The sequence below is a fragment of the Schistocerca nitens genome, chromosome 7 (assembly GCF_023898315.1).
Source record: "Schistocerca nitens isolate TAMUIC-IGC-003100 chromosome 7, iqSchNite1.1, whole genome shotgun sequence".
Lineage (NCBI taxonomy): Eukaryota > Metazoa > Arthropoda > Insecta > Orthoptera > Acrididae > Schistocerca > Schistocerca nitens.
This window is the reverse complement of record NC_064620.1, coordinates 192,764,128-192,784,592: the sequence shown is the minus strand read 5'-3', so window position 1 is coordinate 192,784,592 and position 20,465 is coordinate 192,764,128.

Here is a 20,465-nt window from a genome sequence, read left to right as displayed (position 1 = left end):
CTGTTCCTTGTCTATGTAAACAATTTGGGAGTCAGTCTGAGCAGCCGTCTTCGGTTGTTTTCATATGATGCTGTCTATTATCGACTAATAAAGTCATCAGAAGATCAAAACAAACTGCAAAACGATTTATAAAAGATAACTGAATTGTCCGAAAAGTGGCAGTTGACCGTGAATAACGAAAAGTGTGAGGTCATCCACATGAGTGCTAAAAGAAACTCGTTAAACTTCGGTTAAACGATAAATCAGTCTAATCTGAAATCCGTTAATTTAACTAAATGACTAGGTATTACAATTACGAACAACTGAAGTTGGAAGAAACACATAGAAAACATTGTGGGGAAGACTAACCAAAAACTGCGTTTTATTGGCAGGACACTTTGAAAATGTAACTGACGTACTAAGGAGACTGCCTACACTACGCTTGTCCGTCCTCTTTTAGAATACTGCTGTGATGTGTGGGATCCTTACCAGATAGGGCTGATGGAGTACATCGAGAAAGTTCAAAGAAAAGCAGCACGTTTTGAATTATCGCGAAATATGGGAGAGAGTGTCACAGAAAAGATACAGGATTTGGGCTGGAATTCGTTAAAAGAAAGGCGTTTTTCGTTGCGACGGAATCTTCTAAAGAAATTCCAACCACCAACTTTCTCCTCCGAATGCGAAAACATATTGTTGACACCGACCAACATAGGGAGGAACGATCGCCACGATAAAATAAGGGAAACCAGAGCTCGTACGGAAAGATATAGGTGTTCATACTTTCCGCGCGCTGTACGAAATTTTAATTGTGAAGGTGGTTCTATGAACCCTCTTCCAGAACTTAAATGTGATTTGCAGAGTATCCATGTAGATGTAGATATAATACATCATTTCAATGTGGGTCACAACGTGTTGCGGATTTCACGGTTCTATGTGCCTCCCCTGAGTCTAGTGTGTCAAGCCTTTTTGGCCAGAAAGTTTTAGCGTAATAACTAAAGTGCAATCCAAAAGCTTACTCGATTAGTACATCGGACGGGCTAGCCTCTACATACTGGCTGCTTGTTAAAATAAAACGTTTAAGATATTCACAATTGGTGCACCGAACTTTTATTCCGGCTGCTGCACACCTCCATTCTTTCGAAAGATCTCCCGAATCTGCCATGACGAATCTTTAATTAAAATTACTCTTAACCATAAGAATTCTGTGCTGTGCTGATGGCAACACACAGCTGTAGCCCTGAGATGTCCCATATGAGTTTCTCCTTAATACACTTACTCTGAAAGTGCGGTTTCCAGGACCTAACTACAATACAGTCCTCAATGTAATGTTTATGCTTCCTAGTATAGAGATTCTACTTACGCCAGTTGTTCCATAGCCTATGCCGGTTAACCAGTCGCCTGGCAACTGGTGTGCCAGTTGTTCTGTAAACTCTGTCCCTTTCTGCTTTTATTACAGAAATAAAATATGCAAATACCTTGTAGGAGCAGGCACAACTGGTATATGAAAAAATTACTGATAAAATCTGGTGCTAAAGATTTTGTACATCGGCTCCATTAAATTTTTCCCCTGCTGTGTTTCCATAAATTTGTCTAGCGAACACGTAATTTCAGGGCTGAGGGTGGCATTAAGGTGAGCTAAATTCTCGACGGGTAATGCCCTAAATGGCCCTTCCGCCCAGTACAGTTATTCCGCGTCAGTGTCATGACAGTCATACAAGTGAGTCTAGATGGAAAAGGGGAATCCGCCCCGAGTTGAGTGGCATTCCGCGGCACTCGTTATAGAAATCGCCGCTTTCTGAATATGACTAAGTGAATAATTTAATTTCGGAATATCCTTCTCATTTGGTGTGCTGAACAACATTTTTATTAATAATCTCCCCCAATTAACAAACCTATTTTTCTCTTAACTATAGTCTATGATACAATATCTACCAGCTGTGATAACCGTGCTCGTAATTTACCGTAGATAATCTGTGACTAATACAGCTCCCTTGTAAGTCCCAAATAACATTCACTTCTCTGTAGCTCTTTAAACAATTCCGAAAGAAAATCTTCCAGTCTCCGAATTTCATTCCTCATTGCAATATCCGCTGATGCCTCATAAGGAAGACATCCGATTTTCTAGAGAACAACACAAATCATACAAGTGTTGACCGACAACTAAGCGTTCTCCTCCACTCCCGATAATGTATGACAAACCCAGGAGAATTCCATCATCCAGGATGATATCACAAAATCGTCACCTGAGGATAGGAACCATCCATCATCGCCCTTCTTCGAAAGAGAATAACTAACAATAAGCAGAAAGAAGAAACAATAGGAACAAGAAACTGACAGTAATACTATAGCAATAAAAGAAAAGTGTATGTTTCAATGATACGAAAACACTAAATCCACCCGAACACAACACAATGCAAGAAAGACTCGTATCACAAATATCAAGTACATATTTAACAATAACATAATCTAACAACATAATTAATTACGTGACCTCAAGGTATAAGGAATGCTTATGCCTTAAACTGTCTAACCGATGAGGTTCCTTGATTTTGCCTACTGCACCCTACCGTACCGGGTACACAAGTAACTGTGGCACAGCATTCAAAATACTCTTAAACGGTTTCACCAGACTGACGTGCACGACAGGCATTTTGGTAGGAATCTGTACCTTTCCGCTAACCGGCGAGTTCATCTCCACGACCAGATATGCTACGTGATATTTGATCAAGATCTTCCTCGACATTCCTTCTGGTGTACTGGGATTAGTCACCAGTACATATTACCGTACACGGTACTGTGGTAATCTGCCCATTAGCCTATTCGGCGGTTCCTGGCATACCACAGCCTTCACGTTCGCCTTTTGTATGTTTCTCCACACCTCCCGATTTTTTCTCACAAACATCTTCACTGGTTCGCAGTTGACGCCTAATTTAGGACTTAAAACGTCAAAGTGGGACGGCATTTTCGGCCCGTATACTACCTCAAGTAGTGACATGACTGTTCCCGTGTGGACCTTCGAGTTGCACGTGCAAACTATATATAGAAAATAGATATCCCAGTCGTCACTAAGGCTTAGCATTTTGCAAATGGTCTTACGGTGGCGCTCCATTCAACTTTTGGTTTGCGGGTGGAACGGGCTCTTTCATAACTTCCGAATACGCAACACATGGCACATCTGCTCCGTAGGTTCCAAAACTAAGCTCGTACCCTGGTCCGCAATTAAGTTATCGGGGACTAAAATCTCCAATATCCAATATAATACTAGTGCCACTGTACTGGCCTGTTGAGCTGGAATTGATATTATTACTAGATACCGCGAAAAAGGTCGATAGCAGTAAGCACATGCGTACAGGTGTACTGCGGATAGCAAATGACGAGCTCAAGCATTTAAAATGGCTTCGACGCCTCTGTTGACCTCTACGGAGGGATTCTCTAGTGCAAAATATCCTCTCCCTCAGCGCATGAAAGACATTCTTTGGCACGCTTCCTATTCCTCCACCAAAACCATTCCGCAATAAGCCTGTCTGTTGCTCGTCGGCATTCAACAACTGATAACAGCTGGTCATGAGCCTGTTGTAGCACTTTCTTTTGAAGAACTGTCGGGACCACTACAAGTGGTCCCTATTTCTGGAGTCTGTACAACAAATCTTCAAGTATTATACCGTGAGGCTGTGACTTAAAGGCCTGATAATCGTTATCGTCTGCCTGTGCTCCCTGCTGTTGCAATAAACTCTTGTCCAATACACTAAACACGGCTGTTTTGCGACTTAATGTAACATCATTTGTGTGTCTTATGCCCGACAACCTCGTAATTAAACGCATTAGCTGGAGAGCCCAACCTGGCAAACGAGAAGAAGGATCATGTAGACTAAACAATCAGTTCAATGACGCATGATCAGTCACAACTTTAAATTTTCTACCGTTCAAAAAACATCATAAATGTGTAATATCACATATGACCTTCAACATTTGCTTTTCGTTTGTTGAGCCGTTACTTTACGCCTTATTAAACCGCCATGGTACATAAACTACTAGATGCCCCTGTCCATAAAGCATCTAACCCAAAATGTTGTTGTACAAAATATCTCAACCAGTATAGTCCAAGGACATGATTCCCCAAGGTTCAGTATTAGGTCTTTTATTCTTCTCTATATATGTAACCGATTCTGCCTTATTTGAGGCATCATAAGAGAGGATGAACTCTTTGCCAAAATCTGGAATAGCAATACTGGATCGGGAATTATTGTTTCCTCCAATCTCTCCAATGCTACCTGATACTCCTGCCGTCCACTGAAACATTACACTCGTTGTGAATTATCTAGTTAAGAAAATTATAAATTCTCTAAAACGTCAATCTTATCTGGTTTTGACGGTGTTCCCGATAGAGTAATAAAGATTTTTTTCCCTATAATAAGTCCGGTGTTATCTGAAATATGCAATGCGTCACTAACTCAAGACATTTTTCCAGAGAGACTGAAATATCGCGTTCTTAAGCTCCTCTTTAAGAAATATGATAAGAGAGATGTCAGTAGGTACCGACCTGTTTCGCTGCTGACATCAGGTGATTTGTTGTGAGGTAGTATCTCACCTTAGCAGTAGTCATATCCTCAGCAAATCACAGTATGACTTCAGAGGAGTTACTCTACTGACAACGCCATTTACATGTTAACTCCACAAATTTTAAAAGCACTCAGTGAGAAATAGCACCATTTGGCATTTTCTGCGACATGTCTGAGGCGTTTGACAGTGTGAATCACATTACAACCCTAGATAAATTGCAGATTTATGAGACTGGAGACACAGAAAATCAATCGATAATGTCATATGTAACCAAATGAATACAAAAAGTTGTACTAAATAAGTCAACCACTATAGTCCAAGGACATGATTCCCCAAGGTTCAGTATTAGGTGTATTATTGTTCCCTATATCTGTAACCGATCTTTGGTCTGATACGCAACAAGCAGAAATAGCTGTTTTTGCACTTAACACTAATATTGTAATCAGTCCAAGCATACGCAAGAAACAGAAGAAATGATAAACGATGTTTTTAAAAGTAGCATTGGTTTTCTGCGAATGGTCTCACACTCAATTTTAAAAAGGCACTATATATTCAGTTCTGCATATCTATGGGTACTACATCAGTGGTTAAGGTAACAAGTAGTAAGGAAGTAGTGAATAGTGTGAAACTTCAAAATTGTAATGTGTTAATATTGACGAGCATTTAAACTGGAATAAGTGCATTTTGGAACTCCTAAAACAACATAGTTCACACACTTTTGCAATTAGAAACATTTCAAATCTCGGGGAGAGGCAAATCAGTAACATGTTATATACCCCATATTTTCATTCAGTGACATCATATGGGATAATGTTCTGAGGCAATTCGTCTTTAAAAACGAAACACTTCATTGTTCAAAAACCTACTGTATGTATGATATGTGCAATCACCAATGATCATCTTGCAGTCATCTGTTTAAGGAGTTGAGCATTCTGAGCATTCCGACAGACAGTAAAGTAAAATTCGAAAACAATCTGAAAAAGTTTCTTGTTGACACTTCTGTTCAGTCAAAGAATTTCTATATAATTGGTAAAAGTTGGTGGACAGGAGTTACTAGCTTAAATCTGTAAATTTTATAGTTATAAATGATTAGCATGTAGCCATGTTTACAAATTAATTTGAGATGTGTATGTGAAATGACTGTTTACAGATCATTACCATTTGTTGTACAGAATGATCCATGGAACATAAATCTAACTTACTAACTAATTTGTTCTAAGGTTCAGTTTTATTCACGAAATCCCTTATGAATTTACGATAGCAGTTGCTCAAAGCAACGAACGACTGCATCTGCTTGTCAAATGTGCTGACTTAACCTACTAAAAGCATCCTCCAATCGTCTCACACGTTCTGGTTTAACCGAAGAATGCACTATTAAGTCATTCAAATAGATCATGTATGGGCCTTAGGATTTAATCCTCTTAAAACGCCGTCCAATAACCCCTGAAAAGTAGCTGGAGCGATTTCCAAACCGAATGACATCCGCTTCTATTGATAATGTCCGCCGCATGATGCGGTAAACGCTGTCTTTGGCCTATGCTCAAGTGCTACGTCCAACTGATGACAACTTTTGAGTTCCACTGCAGTAGAGCAACGACACTCAAAACTTATACAAAATTTCCGTAAAATTTGCGATTGGATAAGCATCTACTATCTCAGAAAAACATGTATTCCTTGGTTCCATACTATGATTTCTTAGGGATGATTACGACATATGTGCTTCAGAAACTGTTACTTCATTCTTGATCCCATCTCGTAGTTTCTGTTCCATGAACTTCTCTATTAATGTCTGTAAATGTCTCGCTGTACGAACTGTTTGCTGTAAACAGGTATAAAATCCCAATTGTATACAGTGCTGAGTTACTAGAGTAGCTGGTAACACCCAATCTCTACAAAACAAGTTGATAAATTTCAATAATACAGTTTCCATATTTGTGCGATCACTGTCATACAAGTGACACAGCTTCTTGCGTAATGCTTGCTGATGACTCCTATCCAAACCCAACCTATCGATGTATTCTTCTTTAGTATTGTCATTATACCTTTTTATAGATTAACTCCTCCTCTCTCAAAATTATTTACGCTAGCTGAAACCCTTTTACTATCCAATCCACTAACATTACTCAGCGAGCCGCGCTTCTGCATACAATACAATGTGAAACATCCAACTCTTCATTACACGAGTGAGATTTAACTAGGTTCTGAACTTTGGGATTTAGTAGAAGAGCCGATGTGATCATCAGAATAAAATTCTTTGAGTCGCCTGTTCTATTTGGAAAGGGACTGATAAGTGCGGTTAGCGCTGGATCAAAAGGAGAAGAATCTACCTCCAACTCTGCGTATTTTCCCCCGAGAGACTGTGAACCTGAAAGGTTTCCAAGGCCACAAATCTACGAAGAAGGTCCTCAAGCTCGTACTTTTGGTAAAACGTTATTCTTTTAACATCCGCAATTGCTTTGTTATAGCAGCAACAGATTCTGTTGTAATAGCAACACTTGTTTTCTCCACTACCAGTACCAGAAACACAAATAACTCACTAACACACTACTAAAGAAAAACCTTATAAGTTACCTTTTCTCATGTGTCGTCACCCATCTATAGTCTGCACTATCGAGAGCCAAATGATCAACACGTGTACATGTAAAAAATGTGCCTGCTACCGCCATAGTGCGTGGCATTTCGACCCTGCAAAATTTCAAAACAAACAATGATAAGTTCACGGATTCACATGAATTCGCAAACGTAACCTTATCATATTCCATCCAGTACTCGACGTTGTGGGTCTCTTAACTGAGAAAAAATACTGAATTAAACATAAACAAAGTGTGGTTCAACGCACCCCATTATAATGAGCCAATGCTAGTGAACTGGAGATATGACGAGTACCACTGCTCAGATGTAATTTACTAAATTACCAGTCTTACTGCCCGACTCCAAGAGACATTGTTTGGGCAAAGTGTTACCGAACAATCACTGCTCTCGGCAAACTCTACGGTTTGTATGCTGGAAGAACACTTCCCCAGACAACCCGAGTCGTAAAGCGTAACGACTACTTTATGACACCACTGTAACAACTGGGCCTATTCCAGACCTCTGGGCCTCACGATGGGTGAGATGGTGAGGGAGAGGGCAAATTTACACTGGGCCGTATACTCAAACGATTGTAGTATTGACAGATGTTTATTAAAGCAGCCTTATACCACATTCCAGCTGTCTTCACAGACGCGCTCTGTGCTTGCAAACACGGCCGATCGAGGAATACGTCGACACCCCTTCCCGTTGGTGACGTCTGTTGACCTGAGCCATGTGTGGCAGCTACCGTGATGCTGAGGGTATGAGTCAGTCATTGGGCAGGTAGTCAACCGACCTTCATGAAGAAGGGTGTATTGTGGTTACTCTGAAATTCAAAAGCACATCATTCTGTTTTTGTTCAAACTCAGACAGAACGGCGGCGCTACTCAGTGCTTTGAGCAACGAAGTTCGATTATTTTCAAGCTTATAGCTATGCTTCTGATGTAGACCTATGGGAGCGTGATGAGTACGTTTTCTTTATATTACTTGTTCCGTTGGCTTTTTCTAGCTCGCTGCCTACTGAGCACGGGTTGCTATACCCAGTTAAATTTGCGAAGTATGAGTTTCTTGGTAGCACGTACATTCCCGAGTAATAAAATATTACTTCACTCTTGGTCACACTGTTCCATGCGCTCGGCCGTTGACGAGTGTCGTGAACGCCCCTCTGCCTGGACTGTTTTATCATAGTGGTAACAATACCGTCGATTGGCTTACTTAGTTATCACAAAGGACAGGCAGGCCACTGCTGCCTGCAGGCGGTAGGAAAAAAATTCTAACAGTTCACAAATCCCAAGACGAACATTTAAGGAGCGCAACAGCACAAAGTGTACTACACATTTTGAAAAAAAAATGGGGCAGGAAAGAGAATGTAAGTGTCGGACCCAAGAAAACTGATGTAGCACCATTTATGAAGAAGAAAATTCATCACATAGATCGTACACTGGATTGTAAAGCTTCTTGATGAAACTCTACGAGTAGAGGGATGCGAAACTATCATGGGTCCCTCACATAAAGAATAAACATTTATGGGCAAAAAGCACTCTTTTCAGCACTGAAATGGCCAGTTGTAAAAGCTAGCTTCTAAACCCCTACGAACATGTTCTGGATATTCACTACTGTAATAAGACCTATGACAACTGATGGAGCTAAAGTATGTAGGAATAAAGTAGAGGGTGGTTGTTAGGGAGCTTAGTAAGGTACAGACATTGGACTGTTTAGCTGTAAAAGGAGGTATCAGCAGCACACCCACTGCTGGTATCGAGATCATGCTGGACATGCCACCATTGCATCTTTTGGTTACTATGGAGACAGCGGCAGGGACATACAGTTAACAGATTAGAATTAACTTGATTCCTTTAGCATAACGATAACTTCACATCAGTATAACGAGTGTGATAAATATAGGAACTGTCTGTGAAATGCCGACTGACCATACAATAACATTTTGAAATTTCATCAACCTTTCGCTATATCAGCTGCAAGAAGGGAGCAGTCGAAGAATGAACCACAATACCTTCCAGGAGACATAATCTGCTCTGCTGGAAGGTCGAATGCGTACACTAAGAAGAATCTCTTCTCGGCTTTTGGCAAGATCAATGTGTAGTCTTCTTTATTAATAAATTTATTTATTCTATTGAGGTAAAATAGATCTACCCTAATGAAACAAATAACCTGAAAAGGGATTATTCTGCAACAAGGTCCTAGTAATACTAGGTGCCTTGTTGCTGCAGAAAACAGGATTAGATAATATCTATTTTAAGAACAACTGCTAACGCTGCACAGGAAGTCCTTTTCAGGAAAGATGCGCAACCGGAAGTGAATTTTCCAGCAACAAACAGACAAGTAAAATAATAGACGGAGAAAAATTCTAAGTACCACAACAGTGGACAACATTACGTACTTTACTACTGTGTGGGACTTAGAATTTTTCACCGTTCTGTATTATTACTTATCTTGTGTTGCTGGAAAATTCACTTCCGGCAATGTTATTCTTATGGAGATTTGACTGCTGATACGCAATAATTACAGAAAAATAACTTCCGGTTCTTAATGAGCGCTGATAAGGACTTCCGTCCTCTTTCTATGCAATGAAAGTTTCTTCTTCCTCCAGTTTGGGTAACGGATGGCTAACTGTAGCTTTCGTTGCTTGTAACAATGCAGGAAGAGGCGGTTTGGAATCCTTTGAAACTCGGGAAATCTTAGCTTACCGAACTATAACGGTTTCTGAGATTATTATTGCTAGTGAGGGTTCTTATCTATTTCCGCACGGGAGTTTGTCTTTGTCTTGTCGTAGACGTTGTAATATAAATTCTGATTGCAGCGTTCACTTATGGGTGAAGGCTAGTGGTCCTTCTTCTTTGGAAGATTGTCGCATTGTGGGTGATTGTACTCTGTATAATCATTGAAAGCAGTTGTCATTAAACGGCCCTTTTAAGGGCCACAAATACTACAAACTTTGATCTTGCCAAAAGCCGAGAAGCGATTCTTCTTAGTGTTGTAGCTCTCTGGGGCACTGTGGGATGCTCTCTGTGTCACCCTGGGAAGCTCAATGGATGTCGAGCACAGTCTCTGATTGGTTGATGTGTTTTTGGCGCGCGATTCAAATGGCGTTGGGGCAACACGGTCTCAAGTATTACTTAGACCTGTGTTGCTGGAAAATTCACTTCCGGTTGCGCAATCGCGCTGATAAGAGTCCACATCCGCTGCGTGCGTCAGGACTGATGCTATAAATAGCACACTGTCATGTCTAGCGCATTCGCTCGGTTTGAGTGAATAGCCACTGAGGCACTGCTTCTTACAATGATGCGTAAACGTTGTTTTCGTCGTCGCCGGCGAATGCTGGTTTACAAATCACTCGTCAATTTACGGGGCACAGCGTAGAATAGAGAGAGCAGTCTCTCGAGGGAAGATGGCCGCAGGTGAAATTACCCGCTATCGTGGTTTACAAGGAGGAGCATTTCTGTAGGTGCTGCAAAGATCGTACCACCTATTTGTGTAAGGTGGTCATGTCATTTTGATTTTTGTATACGCACGTTAGAGAGAGAGCAATTTACGTTAAACAATGTTTGGTCTTGTCGTGGCAAAGTGTTTGCCTCTGCGCGTTCTGCTACTTTATTTGCAGTAGGGTAGGCGAGGGACGTATTTCGTAGTGCTGTGTGAACCGTGTCGTTTGGCACGGTTTCTGTTTTTCCCTTGGTTTACTCCTGTTTGGAGTTTCTCCTAGGGGACGTTGTGAAGCCTTCGCTAGTGCGCTGCCAGCGCGCCCAGTGGGAGGAGCCGCAGTGTGCCGTGCCGAGGGCGGAGGAGGCAGTTGAGAAGAGTGTTCAGCCTTGGACGACCGTTCTGCAGCGGGACGCTCAGTCCCTCTATGCTAAATCTGGGTGAGCCCAAAACCCCGGGCTGTGAGGATGCAAGAGGCCGTAAATCTGTGGACAACGTTTGGTATCCGTTCATGGGCTGGGGAAGCTATGAAGTCCGTCTGCGGCTGCTCATAACCTCCAGAAGGTGGCGTCGTCACTGAAAGTAAGATTTTTCATCTAGTTAGTGCAACGGTCGTCGTCTGGAGGGGCCAAACTCCGGGTGTTGTGGTAGCTATTAATAACTGTGTGACAACGTTTCTCTGCTTTGAGTTTGTGATCGGAAATTGCCTTGCGTGTGTGTTACTGTCCCTTGCATGATCGTGTATTTGAACGCCATGCTGACTTAAGGCGCGCGTAGAAAAGAAAGAAAAAAAATTTTTTTTCGCTGTGGTCTTTCTCCAAGCCGTTATTTTACCATGGACGGCGTAGATCACTGTTTGTATAAGCACGTTGTAAGATGTTAAATAACCGTGTACTGTCTGGCGGAAACAGAGAGTGGACTGCTGCTAATTAATTTTATGGATGTCTGAAATGCGAGATTATGTTAATGGTCGCTAATATCTGTTGTGTTTTAGTGTGTAGGCATATTTAAGTATAGTCGTTGTTATTGTGTGTATATTCCTGTGTTAAGGAGTTTAGTCCCCATAGCATTTAAGTGCTCTATTTAGTTATATGTAAGGTATTGCTAGAGTTTCTATTTGGTAATCCGCCTAGCCACCACTGATGTCGGTTGCTCGATCTGTCTGAAATGGTGGGCCTATTGGGTAGAGACCGTTGTTGACTTGCTCTCCTTAGCTCCGAAGTCCCGTGTTGATACTACGGCGGTAGTACTGCTGGAATCTCATTTGCAGAAGTTATCAGTTCTTGTGAGCACAAATAAAGCTGCCTTTTTCTCTGTAATTTTTGTCCGCTAGCCAGCAAGCTTTGATTAATTATTAAAAATCGCCAGCTGGTCTTCGTCCAACGTAGTGGCTCGTGTCAGACGAGTTCCCTTTCCAGTTCGGGTAAATGTTTCCTCGTCCTGGTGGAGCCATCCTCTTTCCCGAGCCACGCTGGGGTAAGAGTTGCCCGAGTGTCTATTGCCGCTCAATGTTCTAGGAAAATGAGACAAGATGTTATTTATCTACTCTACCCTTTTGCCCACGAAAGGCGAATTAGAGTAGTTCTGGATAATCTAAGTTTTTTACACTATGAAGATAGTTCTAGGTTAGGAGAAATTGCTGTTTGGTAAAATTTAGCCTTCTGAGTCGGTAATCCGGCGTATTCCACGATCCAACATTGTTATAGGACTGAAAGATTTGGTTTTGATTCATTTGCTTAGACGTGCCTTAATTATTTGCTATTGATGTTAATTGCTTTAAATGAATCTTCTTTAATTTGTGTTTATAATTCGGTGTAACATTTAATTTACGTCCGATCATCCCCTATGTCACCTACTGACTTCATTCAGAGACTGAAAAGGTGATCCTTGCTCAAGTTTATTGGACTTTACAAACCGTTGATCTTTATCGTTTATGATCTTAAAAATATGTTTGTTAAAAAGGAACAGTGTGCGATTTGTAGTGGATTTGGGGGGGGGGGGTTTCTCCCTCTCTGCATCAAACCATCCCCTCTTCTGGTTTCAGTTTATCCATCCCAACCTGGGATGTTTATTTCCCACGCACTGAAGTAAAACTTTACATATAATTTAAATTTGTGGAGCCGAACACTGAAAGTTTGTAATACAGTCTTACTATTAATACTATTAATATGTATCCTTATTAATTTTGAAAAACCGTTATCTAGTAGTTATTGTTGTGTTCTTCAGTCCAGATACTGATTTGATGCAGCTCTCCATGCATGTAGTAGTTAAGCATTTCAAAACGTTTAGAACTAAATCATCATCATCATGTTGTCATTATTGCTTTCGTCTAAGGTGCGTCATCCGTTTACTTGCGAGCTTGTATCATGATGGACGAAAGTACAACGGTTTCCAATAAAACTTGTTTAATAATATATATACGTTTGTCCTTTGAGGGAGTTGCTCGCTATTATTTTTTTGACATTGTTGAATTAGAGTGTGCGACAGAAGAATGCATTTTCAGCACACTGCTAGCAACTCTTCAAAAGTATGGCATTACAAATGATGAACTAAAACACCACCTTGTAGGTGTCGCAACAGATGGTGGCTCAACAATGCTTGAGCCTTACAAAGACGTAGCCGCTCTACTGCGTAGTCATTTACAAAAGGATTTAACTGTTGTTCATTGTATGAACCACAAAATGAAATTACCTGTCCACGATGTTATTAATGATGTAGCAGATGTATACCATATACAGTTTTTTTTTTGGATTCCTTATATTCTGTGTTTTCTCGAAGTCCCAAAAATCAGAGGCTACTACATAGTGTTTCACAAGAATTATCCTCGCAGCTATTAAAACTAGGCCGTATTTATCGCGTACGTTGGGTTGCTTCCCCATTTAATGCTCTTCGAGCTTTTCTTGAAAGTCACAGTTCTCTTGTCCATCTTTTTGAAAAACTGAGACATGATGGTTCCTGATCAACTGAGGAGAGATCTAAATTTGAAGGTTTACTAAAACATCTCACAAAGTGGCTTTTCTGATAGTGCATACGCGTGAATAGTGAGTTTCAGCATTAACATCTATTTATAAATAACTGTTTAACCATGGGTAACGCCACGGTCCAAGCTAGTAACATATATAGTTATACTAAACCCCTAAGACATCCCCCCCCCCCCCCCCCCCACTGGTTAGAGCACAAATCGCACACTGAAAAGGAAGAATCTTAGATTTCTGTTGTTTATTAAGTAATTCTTAAGTTATATAGCAAATATTACGAGTTCAAATATTCTCTCATTGTTACAGTTCCTTGTTCTGTGGTTTGCACTGAAGGGTGTGACAATAAATGCAAAACCTAAAGTGAAGCGTTGGGGCGAATTAATCCTTCCCCTTATCATTACCTTTAAAGATAACTGTTTGTCACTTGTTTTTGAAATTGGTTGGGAGAATAGTTTATTGATTGACCCCGTAGAAAGAGTACATCACTGTGTTGACTTGTGATTGTATATTTTAGATGAAGAAAGATGCAATGAAAAGGACAACAAGGATCAGTACGATGTATATGTTGAAAGTTGAAAGGGGTATAAATTTTGGATCACGATTTTTTTTGTTTTGAAAGTGAAGGAGTCTGATATACGACTACAGCACTGCACACCTAATTTGTAGAAATGATTATTGCCAGATAGTTAACTTCGTTCACTTGCCTAGTGCTGAGAGGAAGACCAGCCCACTTCCCTCATCATGACTTAACATTACAACTGATTATTTTCATTTTTATAGAAATTCTCTGCAAATTTTGTACCGTTTTGAATCGTTGTTCACATTACACCATGCGGAGGTAACAGTTTGATTGAAGTTTGGAAATTTTATATAGAATCGGAAATCTAGCTTAGCTGCTGTCTGTTTGCCGTTTGATGTTGTGCTTACGAGTAATCTGCGACAGTGTCCTCATAGGACGCAAGATAAGTGTAATTTTTTTTTTTAGAGTGGAGGATAAAGTAGGGCTAAATTACACGCAGAAACAGAAATACAGTTGGATTGTTACTCATGTATTCAGACTGCTAACCAGCAGTGAAATATCTAACAGCCTCTGGAACTAGATGAAAGATCATCGCAGAATGCTACGAAGGCCTTCGGAGACTAGGGGAAAGGAACAGGGTAAAATTACGAGGGGTACCTGGTCACTCAGGAATTAATGGCAATGAACAAGCTAATAGAATGACCAGGACAAGCGCGATGTGTCGATTTATTGGACCGAAGCCTGTCATAACCTAAGGCAATGGAACAATCAAAACTACATAGCTGAATCAGGAGGCAGCACGTAGAATATTGAACTAAGACCCAAAATCAAAAACATGGCAAGCCAATGTTGGCGATCTATATTTCAAGAGAAGTGCTATAATAAGGAACTCGAACAGGAAACAGATCACACTCGTGATAGAACTCATGACTGGCACGAGAACTTCATAAAACATCCGCACGCGATGGATAAGGAAGAAATAGCTCACAAAGTGTGGACTACGTGGTGAGGAGGATGAAACTGCACCACATCAAATCTTCTACTCTGAAGCTTTAGCGGCTAAAAGACACAGATTATTCGACTCGACAGAGCCTGAGGAAATTGCGTGTAATAAGGACCGAGTAAAGAGTCTTCTACCTCTTCTTAATGATACGTGTTTGCTTTACTAGAACCACAGGGGGCAAAACAGCAGAATGAATTCGGTTTCCGTCGGTACAGCAGTGGGCTAAGACCATTACTGTTTTTATCTCCCTGCATTAAACATATCAGATTGGTCTCAACATGAGCCTCTTCGTCATTTTGCTTAACATTTAACTTAATGTACGTACCTCTGAAACCTCAAATCTGGGCACAAACTGAAAACTACATAAAAAAGACTGAGCAGTTGAGTGCGTCTATAGTGGCGAGAAGGTATATTATCTTTCTTTCACTTCATATTTTACAAACATTTTGGTAATTCTCAGAGCATGACCACATATATTCAATACATCTAAGTGCAAAAAATGTTTCAAATGACTCTGAGCACTATGGGACTTAACATCGGAGGTCATCAGTCCCCTAGAACTTAGAACTACTTAAACCTAACTAACCTGAGGACATCACACACATCCATGCCCGAGGCAGGATTCGAACCGGCGAGCGTAGCGGTCGCGCGGTTCCAGACGGCCAACCCGGGGCGGCCCATCTATGTGCAAAATGTCAGTGTATACATCCTTTCCTCATCCAACCTGATGAAGGAAAGCATGAATGAGAGTGTACAAGACATATTTCAATATCTAGCTGTGTGAGAGTAAAAGTAATCTGCCAGTGTGGCTGAATAGCCATACCCATACAGCACATATCAGGTAGCAAAGAGGTTGTGCGCAGCTCGTGGTCTAGTGGTAGATCAGTTACAGCCGCGCTAGCGAGTGGACGTTGTTTACTGCTGCTCTGCAATTCCGTGTTTACATCGCTGTACTTGAGCTTCGCTCAGCGTTATCCGTCCGTTAATCTCCGCGTTCGCTCATATTCCTTGTGATCTGATTGCTCCTTCTGGTCGTGCTGATGCTAATTGGAATTATGGGTGTTTAGCCGAAATTTAGTCGCTCGATTAACCATAGCTACAAAACTCTGGAAGAATACTCTGGCAATTGCTTTTGACAAGGTGTCACGTCCTGTTCAGCCGACATATCTGGAAACAGATGACTGGATGACACAGGTAATTGCCGGTCGTTGTGGCCGAGCGGTTCTAGGCGCTTCAGTCTGGAACCGCGCGACCGCTACGATCGCAGATTCGAATCCTGCCTCGGGCAGGATGTGTGATATCCTTAGGTTAGTTAGGCTTAAGTAGCTCTACGTTCGAGGGTACTGATGACCTCAGATGTTAAGTCCCATAGTGCTCAGAGCCACTTGAATCATTTTTGAACACAGGTCTTTGGTCTCAACTCTGAAACCGCCCATACCTGGCAACTGGTTCAGAAAAATACTGTGTTTATGTCAAGTTATTCAGGACTGCGACTGTTGATGAAGTGTGACGAAAGTGGAGCTATGAAGTAGAAATGGTAATAAAAGTAAGGTTTCCATCTATACAGCTGACATTGATTACAAAACAGTTCGTGTCTTGAATCTTACCACTGAAACTGAAAATGATAAGATTAAGGAAGCTCTTTGAAACTATGGGGACGTCAAATCATTTGCAAATGAAAGACGGTCGCTTCATTTTAAAATGCAATGTTTCACCGTGGTCCGTTGTGTAGAGATGGACGTCAAGACAAATATTCCGTCTCACATAACGGTTTGTGGGTATGAGGCGCAAATTGTTTGTACAGGAAGCTACATGTAATATATGTAACGAAACCGGCCACTTCAGACAGGAATGTCACCGGCTAACTGTTGTTCATCACCATCATCATCATCATCATCATTATCATTTAAAACTGATTATGCCTTTCAGCGTTCAGTCTGGAGCTGTTGTTCTTAAAAGTCATTTGATACGGCGTCAGAACCATACCTTTAATGATCTGTTACCAAATAATAGCTCGGATAAACTGGTTGAGAATGTTATAGCAGCAGGCCAAGTTGATGTCCACCTTCACAATAACAGTCAATCAATCCCGTTAACAACAAAGGGAAAGATTGTTACCACTACTCGTGAAACTGAGATGCAACCGAAAACCGACCTGTGGAGACATCTGATAGTTGTTCAGAGGACGAGCGGTCGTGTACAACTCCCTCAGTCCTCAAGGTAAAACAGTGCGATGAGGAGGCAGAGGAACCGGAAGGCAGAATGAGAATGGAAACTGATGAATAGAAAGGTAAAAAACATACGATACCAGAAAATGAACGGGGTGTGGTCAGTGTTAATTTGCCAGAGACAACATGTGCAGTAACCGATTGCAAAAATCAGAAGCTATCTGTTGGTAAACAAATTCTGGGGGAGTTTGCAAAACTGCCGTCTCCATTGGTTTCCCTTGATCAGCAAGTAAGTGATATTAATAAATAACAAGGAAGTGGTTACCAAAATGAAATAACGGTCAACACCGCAGGACAGACGCCAGCAACAGAAACTGAGAAAGCGTCTCCTGCTGCTCCAGATGAGCCGCGAAGTAAAATAATAACGCAACCAAATGTGAATGTAGCTCGTAACCAAGGGAAGCGAAAATCCGAAACGGGCGACCCAAGCCCAAAGAACGTTCGGTTTGAAACAGTCCTACACAAATCACTGGAGGAAAAAACAGAAAGTTTAGAAGGAAATCAGTCTGCTAGCGGTACAACAGATAACCTCAGAAGTAGAAAAAAACGGAACGGTAACTAATAAACTGACTGAATTATTATTCGATTTTCATCCTTCCGAGAAAACTGTTAATAGTATAACTGAACCCTGAACCACAGGAAACTAAATTAGTTCATCAAAACAACTACACTGTGACAGCGCAAGAAGAAATCCTATTCTGTGACCACTATAAACTTAAATAAAATTTCTTCTAGTTGGAAACTATCGACACTTAAGGAATTTTTGTACGAATCAGCGATTGATAATGCCCAGTTACAAGGAGTTCTAATGTCTGGATTTAGTAATTCCCGGTTATGTCAGTTACATAAATGTCTCACGAAACAAGTGTAGGAATAGCTGTTTTGGTGAGGGAAGAGATTCAGGAAGTGAGGTGGAACGACTGGAATCCGGAAGGGATAAAGGACTTGTATCTATGATGTGACAATCATCAATTCGTATGAACCTTCAGGAAGTTTTCACCGAGGTGACAGGGCACGTTATTTCAAAGATGAATTGTTGTACTTGTTAAGGAAAAATCCAAGACAGTAACTACTTGGAAGTGATTTTAATTGCGTTTTAAATCGAAAAGATCAGTTACCTAATTTTAATTTCTCAAGTGAACTAAAACAGCTAGTTACTGGTTTAGAATTAAAGGATATACGGGAAATCAAATACCCGTCCATTGTTGAGTTCACTTATGTGACGGCCACATCTCGTAGCAGGATCGATAGGTTACATATTTCTAAAAATCTAGAAAATTTCGTGACAAAAGTAGAAACCATTCCTTCAGACCATTCAAGTGTCTTAGCTTGCGTAAATATAACAAGACAGCCAGTTCACCGATTCAAGAATCAGTGGAATTTTAACATTTCCTTGTTAGTAACTCATTATTTAGAAGACCTGATTAGAGAAGCACGGGCAATATGCCTGCGTGCTCGTCGTAGATATGTCACTGCTATCGACTGGTGGGTTAAATAGGCGAAGCCAAAGTTGAGGAATGTTCTTGTTCAATACAGTGCCCAGAGCGCAAGAGAAATGAAATTCACTTTAGAGTATAACTATTCCAATTTGAGAGATCAATATGATGAAGTCTCTGCAGGTTCCTCACTTCGCATATCAGACATCAAAAAGTGAAAGCCAAGTTACTTAATACCAAGAGAGATCAAATTGAAGGGGTTGAAAATAAAATCTAAGGGAAATTCGGTGTCAGAAAACGAAACTACTTCGCTATACTATTTAGTGAAGCATACGAAAAACGAAAGAAGGGCTTTTATTGATGAAATTCGAACAAAAAAGATACGTTTCTCAGAACCCAGCAGGATATCGTGGACCAAATTTATCGCTATTATTGCGAGCTATATTCTGTAAATCAAAGTAGTGATGTATACTTGGAAGAATTCCTTGACATCCTAGTCCCATAGCCTACAGAAGATGACAACGAAAATTTTCTCGAAGTAGACAGTGAAGGGAACGTGTGTGAGACTCTGTGCACCTCGCCACCAAAAAAATACCCAAGACCGGATGGTCTGCCAGCAGAGTTTTACATCCGATACTGACCAATAGTGGGTGCGAAAATCACGGACATTGTAAATGAGGCTATTGAGGGAATTACGATTCCGGTTGAGTTTAAGGAGAGTAAAATCATTCTTGCGCCAAAAAATAATGGAAACAAAGATTTAAATAATTTTCATCCAATTTCACTGCTGAATTCTGATTATAAACTAATAGCTAGAATAGTAAAGAAGAGAATTTAATGCCTTACAGATAAAATTATTAGGAAACGTCAGAACGTAGCGCAAGACAGAACCATTTTTCAAAATCTAACAGAATACAGAGATATCATTGCAATAACTTCCGTAACAAACTTAAAGTGTGTTATATTTCTTTTAGGTTTTTATAATGCCTTCGATGTAGTAAGTCTTGAATATCTTCTACAGGCGTTGAAGAAAAAAGGATTAAACGATAGGGTCATACAGTTGATAGAGAACATAGCAACTGTAATAAATGTGAAAATAGCTGCGAATTGCCAACAATCCAGGCCGATACAATATAACGAGGTGTTCTTCAAGGAAGTCCTCTGTCCATGTCGCTTTTCGCCATTTCACTGGAACGTTTCCTCCGACATGTCCATGCTAGATTAAAAGGCTTAACATTATCAGGAAATAAAACAGCTATTAGAGCCTATGCTGACGATATAGTGGTCACCATTATAAAGGATAACGAAGAGCTAACAAGGCTAGCAACATACACTGGTACATACTGTAAAGTATCGGGAGCCAATGATAACGAAAGAAAAAGTAAGATGTTAAATCTCAGAGGTTTTGATAATATCAGCGTCAAGTGGGCAATATTAGTCCGACAACATAAAACCCTTGGGGTCACCCTGACAGTATGCCCCATGAAAATGACGGCTTCATATTGAAACGTTGGAGCAGATAAAGAGCAAGGAGGCATTATAGAGAATTTAACTCCATGTATGTTCCAAATTCAAAGAACAATGCATATCAACTCATGCATCCTTGATAAAGCTTATTATATTGTCCAGCTATTTCCTATACCGAGAGTGGTAGAGAGGAGAATAATGTCCAAAATCACAAAATTTTTGTGGAAAGGTGAAGTGTTCAGAGTATCTGCTAAAGTAGCCAAATTAAATTCCAAAAATGGT